Source organism: Rhipicephalus microplus, chromosome 3 (genome assembly GCF_043290135.1).
Source record: "Rhipicephalus microplus isolate Deutch F79 chromosome 3, USDA_Rmic, whole genome shotgun sequence".
Taxonomy (NCBI): domain Eukaryota; kingdom Metazoa; phylum Arthropoda; class Arachnida; order Ixodida; family Ixodidae; genus Rhipicephalus; species Rhipicephalus microplus.
Genome location: NC_134702.1, coordinates 160,971,230 through 160,978,800, shown reverse-complemented (window position 1 = coordinate 160,978,800; position 7,571 = coordinate 160,971,230).

Below are 7,571 nucleotides of genomic sequence, written 5' to 3'. Positions count from 1 at the left end.
TTCTGAAGTGTCGTGCGAGTCAAGATTAGATAGAAAAGACTTTTTCGGCCTAGGCGTTTAAGATCCGAAGTGCCAAGATCCTGTTGGCTCCATTGATTTGTGGGGTTTAACGTCCCAAAACCACGATATGATTATGAGAGACGCCGTAGTGGAGGGCTCCGGAAATTTTGACCACCTGGGGTTCTTTAACGTGCACCCAAATCTGAGCACACTCCTGTTGGCTCCAGTGACGAGCACTGACAAATAGCATACACCAGCAGCATCCCCGAACGCAAGCGCATTATTCTAAAAGCTTGAAGAGGAATCGTTTTTAATTGAAGCGAATACAGAGTGGAGCAGTCGCTAAAAAAAAAAAAGACATGACATGCGCAGCCTTCTTCAGGATGAAATTAAAGAATTTCTCTGCAGTGGAACAATACGTCCAATAGCCGAAAAATAATCACGAAATAACGCAAATAACTTCTTGGAAGGTACTGCGTGACGTTCGCATGCGCAGACCACACAATCAAACTTCCTGAGCGATCAAGAACACGTTCACCTTGGGGTAGTTTTTGAAGGGTTCTCCAAAAAGGCGACTTCTTGGTAAACCCGAATAGCACGTTAAAACAATAATACCCTCCCTGTATTAAATTTTAAAGGGTACTGCAGCAGTGACGAAATTGACAAGCCATTCAGAGCAGTTGTAGTTAAGGACGCAGCATGCAACCTGTACCCGTCGTCTAGCCACTTCGGAAGCGAAACATCAGAAAAGCTTAAAGCACTTAAAGAACTTAGTGCAACACCACTGCCTCGCGACACACGAAGCAGTGTGAGGATTAACCTATCACTAGTAGTTTGCTGGGGGATGCACCAGAAGGTCTGGGATTTGCGTTAGTTGAGGCAATACACGTGAGAAACAGTATGGACGAACTGGATCGCGCATTAAGAGCGCATTTTACTGGTGCTTTAAAAACCAAGAAAGTAGAAAAAATTGCACCATATCCCACTAAAAGAAACCGTGTATAGATGCGAAACAGCGGACTCTAACGCTTACACTGGCAAGACGTTGCCACTGTCGCTAATCATGGTGATGCACAGGAGAGAAACTGGAAAGACACAAAGCACGCAGTGGTTTACTAGGGTTTCCTACTGAAACTTCCCAATGCGGCTAATGGGTAATGAGAAGCAGAAAAGACCGATCAGACACAGAGAGTCACAGTTCACTGATCGATGCGTGTTTACAAGTCAGGCTCTCTTAAAAGACGAAGACGACACCTTTTGATATCTTGGCGTAAAAGTTTCTGTTTAACACGAAAATAACTTATTTTAGGGGCGAAGCTTCTGAAGCCCCATGCATGTCTTTTGTGACCAGTTTGTGACCACCTAGCTGTATTACTCACTCAGCAGTTGGTGCTGGTCTTAGTTACAGACAGACAGACAGACAGACAGACAGACAGACAGACAGACAGACAGACAGACAGACAGACAGACAGACAGACAGACAGACAGACAGACAGACAGATGAATGGGCCAACGGATGGACGCACACAAGCACGGACGGAAGTGCGCATGAACGAAAGCAAGGACGGACATACACACGGATGGACGCAAGAACGGATGGACAGACTCACGAATGGAAGCATGGACGAACGGACTGAGAGACAGACGCTTGGATGGACACAAGCCCAGAGGCACAGACAGATAGACGGACGGATGGGCCGAAACAAGAACGAACGGCTGGACAGAAGCATGGACGCATGGGCGCTTCGCCCCACTCATCATCGTTCACTCGTGGATATGTTGTGATTTTTAGGAGCTTGCTGTTTTTGCGGGGGGCTTGGCTTTTATCGTTTTGCTGGTGTTTACGCTAGTGCTCATTGCTCTCACTGAAGCGTAGCTGTGCTCTTTGTTTCAAGAACGCTTGCTATTTGTTGCAAGGTGACACTCGCTCGTCTGAGTCCAGCGGGTGAGGCTCCACGCAACGGGCGAAGACCGCGATGACTGCGCGTCGCTATCAGCAGCGAGCAAGGAAGAGAAGCGCATTCGAAATGCTGGCGGTAGAAGCAGTGTGAACGCCCAACGCCTCCTAGGAGGCGTTGGAACACCGTGGTTGACGCCGCTCTAAGCGTCGCGCGCTGGGCTTCTTGAGTGCTGATACTGGCACGTCTGCCGACAGCCCAACGTGTGTTCGACACAAATGACCAGTCACGCATTGTGATTGTAACTGGTACAGCCCGCCATCAAATGGCGACAAGATGATGAATGCGTAAAGAAGTACATTCCAAGACAGCGGACGGTATCATGCTTGTGGGTTGGGACCAGGGCGTGTGAAGTGGCTCTTCAAAAAAAAACACTGTGTATATAACGTGTATATAAAACATAACACCAAAACAACTCTCGTCTCACGTCTTTATACGAGGATGATTGAGCAAATTTACAAAGTCCCGCTGTCGCGTTCCGAAATTAAACTATTGCCACGTTCCATTTCCCAAGTTTTCGTTATCGTCCCAAAACACCACACGATTCTCAGCGCAAACCGCGCCTGCAGTTTTCGAGAAGGTTCCGGACTGTAGTAGATCATTTCGATAACATCACGCCCACTGTGCGAACGGTACAAATTGTTCTGGAACCTACGCCACCGCCAGCGATAACGCTAGAACATTCGATGGCAAGAGTATAAATGCCGACGCGCTTCGCGGCTTGTCAGTTGTTGAACGAAGGCCGACGCTCCGTTCGCCGCTATCAGTCCGAGACTGCTATCTGTGCAAGACTGCTGATGTAATCGGACTTTCCGTTTACTGGCACAGGTTTTCCCAAATATTCAATTAAATCCGAACACGAAGTCTCCTGTCTTCGACCACGTCATGACCCCGTGACATCTGGTGGAGGTGCTGGGCACACGGCTTGACGGGGGCGTCCGGTACATGAACGAAGCAGCACCTCCACCAGGTGTCACGGGGTCGTGACGTGGCCGAAGACAGCCGTGAACCCAGCCCACGTCGCGGAGAAGACACCGACGCCAACCAACAGCAGCGAACAAGCCACCGACAGCAAGGTCTCCCACCGGAGTACGGGCTTCTACAAGACAAGGCGCGGAAAGCCAAGGCCATGACCTCTACTGCAGCGACTATGACAACCGGAGCGTCCCAGCCCGCGATCGTCATTCATCAACCCAGGGAACCACTAACGTTTCATAAGTCATCGTTTGAAGACCCGGAATCCTGACTAGAAACATACGACCGTGTGGCCGCCCTCAACCACTGGGACAACGAAGAAAAGCTCCGTCTTGTGTATTTCTACCTGGAAGACACCGCAAGGACCTGTTTAGAAAATCGGGAGTCTACGCTCCGAACGTGGGATGTCTTCTGCGCCGCATTTCTGCAAACGTTCGCAAGCGTCGCTTGCAAAGAGAGGGCCGCTGCTCTACTAGAGACCCGGGTTCAGCTACCAAATGAAAAGGTTGGAATTTTTACCGAGGAGATGACCCGCCTATTTCGTCACGCTGACCCAGACATGCCTGGGGAGAAGAAAGTTCGTTTCCTCATGCGAGGTGTCAAACAGGAGCTCTTCGCGGGACTGATGAGTAATCCACCGAACACCGTCCAAGAATTTGTATCCGAGGCGACCACCATCGAAAAAACCCTGGACATGCGCACCAGACAGTATAATCGTCGCCTGACTCCAGAATGCGCTGATGCTCAAGCCAGTGACTCCGACAATCTGCGTGAAACGATCCGAGCGATCGTGCGGGAAGAGCTGCGCAAACTGTTGCCTTCGGCGCAACCTCAAGTGGATTCGATAGCCGACATTGTGCGAGAAGAAGTTCGGCAATCGCTTCGAATTCCCCAAACACCACTGCCCGAGCCAGAAACTATGAGCTACGCCGCTGCAGTGCGCCACAACGCTCCTCCCCGTCCACGCCGAAACGCCGCCTCGTCGCACTTCCGTCGCCACACACCACCGCCGCCACCACCCCCACCGACGACCTACCGTTCGCCAGCGGGCCAGCGCAGTGCGCCGAGGAAAACCGACGTTTGGCGCACCCCTGACCACCGCCCACTGTGCTACCACTGCGGCGAGGCCGGGCACACTTACCGCTGTTGCCAGTACCGACAGATGGGACTGCGTGGCTTTGCCGTCGATGCACCACGTCCGCAGCCAGGGGAACGACCACGTGACATCGCCGACTACCTGACAGGAACTCAATGGACACCACGAAGTCCTTCCCGTTCGCCGTCGCCCAGCCGCCGCATCTCACCGCACCCCCGGCAGTACTCCGGCCCAACGCGGGGCCGGTCTCCTAGCCCGTATCCGGGAAACTAAGGGCAACAACCAGTGGAGGTGCGGTTGCTGTGCGACGAACTACCGAAGCTCCTCCGACGACGACGACGCCGCAACGGAGCTTTCCGAACACAACGCCAACCAGGCAAAGCCCTGACGGCGAAAGCTCACTTACCGAAGGTGGCCTGACGACGCAACATGGAAACAGCGGAACAAGCCGACGCAGCCGTGACCCGACGCCACGCCCTAACTGTAATGCGAGACGGCGAACTAGCGACCTCGACGTTCTTATCGACGGCCACAGTGTGACCGCTCTCATCGATACTGGAGCTGACTATTCTGTCATCAGTGGGTCGTTCGCCGCGAAGTTAAAGAAAGTTAGGACAGCGGGCCGACCCGGAACTTTAGGCCTTAATAGAATACCTCGAAGGCAGGACCGCCGAAGTCCCGAAGGTATTCAAGCGCGCACTTGCGTCGTTCTTCCTACGAAACGGTCTTCTACAAAAGAAAAACTTTTCACCGCTTCGAGCTAAGTACCTCTTTGTGGTGCCTTCAGCTCTGCTACCAGAACTCCTGCAGGCCCTGCACGACGATCCGACGGCAGGGCACCTCGGTGTTTCTCGCACGCTCGCGAGGATACAAGAAAGGTACTACTGGCCACGTCTTACCACCGACGTCACTCGTTATGTGAGGACATGCCGGGACTGTCAACGACGCAAGACACCGCCGACAAGGCCAGCGGGACTTCTGCAGCCAATTGATCCAACTTGCCGACCTTTCCAGCAGATTGGTATGGACCTACTAGGGCCGTTCCCGACGTCGGCTTTCGGAAACAAGTGGATCGTGGTAGCTACCGACTACCTCACCCGCTACGCCGAGACAAAAGCTCTGCCAAAAGGCAGTGCATCCGAGGTAGCTAAGTTCTTCGTCGAAAATATCGTCCTACGTCACGGCGCCCCGGAGGTCCTTATCACCGACAGAGGAGCGGCATTCACTGCCGACTTAACTCAAGCGATCTTGGCATACAGCCAAACAAACCACCGCCGGACGACAGCGTACCACCCACAGACCAACGGCCTCACCGAGCGGCTTAACAAGACCATCGCCGACATGCTGTCAATGTACGTCGATGTCGAACACAAGACGTGGGACGCCATTCTTCCGTATGTGACCTTCGCATACAACACGGCGGTGCAGGAGAAGACGCAGATATCTCCATGCAAATTGGTCTACGGAAGGAGCCCGGCAACGACGCTCGATGCCATGTTACCCAACGTCACCGACGAAGAAAGCCTCCATGTGAGCGAGTGCCTTCAACGTGCCGAAGAAGCCCGACAACTTGCGCGTCTCCGTATCAAAAATCAACAGACGACAGACAGCCACCGTTACAACCTTCGACGACGCTTCGTGGAATACCAGCCCGGTGAACGTGTTTGGGTGTGGACGCCGATACGCCGACGTGGACTAAGTAAAAAGCTTTTGCGACGCTACTTCGGACCGTACAGGGTGGTTCGACGTCTCGGCCCACTTGATTACGAGGTTGTCCCCGACGGCATCACGAACTCTCAACGACGCCGATCGCGACCTGAAGTCGTGCATGTCGCGCGCCTCAAGCCGTTTCATGCGCGTTAACAAGCTAAAACAGTGTTTTTTGGTTTTATTGTTTCATCGTAATTCATTCATCGTACTTTCTTGCATTATTATTGTACCTTCACCTTTCGTTAAAGCATCGGGACGATGCCTTTTTTCAGAGGGGGGCAACGCCACGTTCCATTTCCCAAGTTTTCGTTATCGTCCTAAAACACCACACGATTCTCAGCGCAAACCGCACCTGCAGTTTTCGAGAAGGTTCCGGACTGTAGTAGATCATTTCGATAAGATCACGCCCACTGTGCGAACGGTACAGATTGTTCTAGAACCTACGCCACCGCCAGCGATAACGCTAGAACATTCGATGGCAAGAGTATAAATGCCGACGCGCTTCGCGGCTTGTCAGTTGTTGAACGAAGGCCCACGCTCCGTTCACCGCTATCAGCCCGAGACTGCTATCTGTGCAAGACTGCTGCTGCAGTCGGACTTTCCGTTTACTGGGGACAGGTTCGCCCAAATAAACAGTTAAATCCGAACACGAAGTCTCCTGTCTTCAGCCACGTCACGACTCCGTGACACTATTTTATGCTCATAGCTCGTATAGCTTCTTCCCCTGTTTCCTTGTTTCGTAACGAAGACGAAACTACCGAGCAATATTTGTTAGTATACAACCACTTCAATTTTGGAGGAGAAACATTGTATTTTTCTGAGCTTTCTCATTAGTCACTGAGATTTGAGACCGATATTTTCGTTTTGTGGTAAGATTATTTTTATTCCAGGTAGTTTTAATTATTTTTCTAACTATTTTATAATTCATTAGCCATACAAATCTTAAGTGAGGACTTTTTCTTAGAAATGACTCATTTCTTAGCCAACCTCCCAGTGTGAGTGTGAGCCGTACATGTTGTTGTTGTTGTTGTTGCCCCTTCGCACTGGCACATACCCACTATGGGGGATTGGCCATGAAATCTAGAAGTATCCTATATGAGATATATTAAAAGGTTTATCCTTAATGAAAAAACTAATGATGTAATAGAAAATAATAATTAACTAAAAAGGAATATTAAACTAAACAAATAATTGAAGATTGAATCAAGAAGAGAAAAGGTGAGGTAATACTACAGTGGAAGACAGAAATTTTGAGTAGACCAGACAATCGAGCTTATCTCACCCGGTCACAATCAAATGAATATGCAAATTTCTTTCAAAATTAGACAAGTGTCTTCAGAAATATATTTAAGCAGGCATTATTATGACATGCGCTTTGATTCTCGAATGAAATTGCATACAGCATCGAATACGCTCCTGTGGCAATGTCCCAAGCTAAAGGCACCGAAACTTAGAACATTATCTGCAGTTAAATTTAAACCTACTGCTTGAAACGGAACAATTAAAAGTCTTTTCCTAATTAATGAATAGTTTTTACATGTTATAAAGTAATGCTCTATTGTTTCCGTTTCTTCACAGAATGGACACAGGGGGGATATCGCCAGACCAGCTCTGTGCAAGTAAAAGTTTAATGGAGGGACACGACATCGAAATTTGGTTAAAATAACTTCTAACTTTTTAGATTGACTCCACTGAGGTTTCCAGGGGTATGTTAGGTGCTGATAGTCCGTATATTTAGTAATATTTTCCATAATATCCGTATAAATAGCCCATTTTCTATATCTGATCGACACTATGTGTTCCGATTCTGGTAGTACCGAGATCACAGGGCC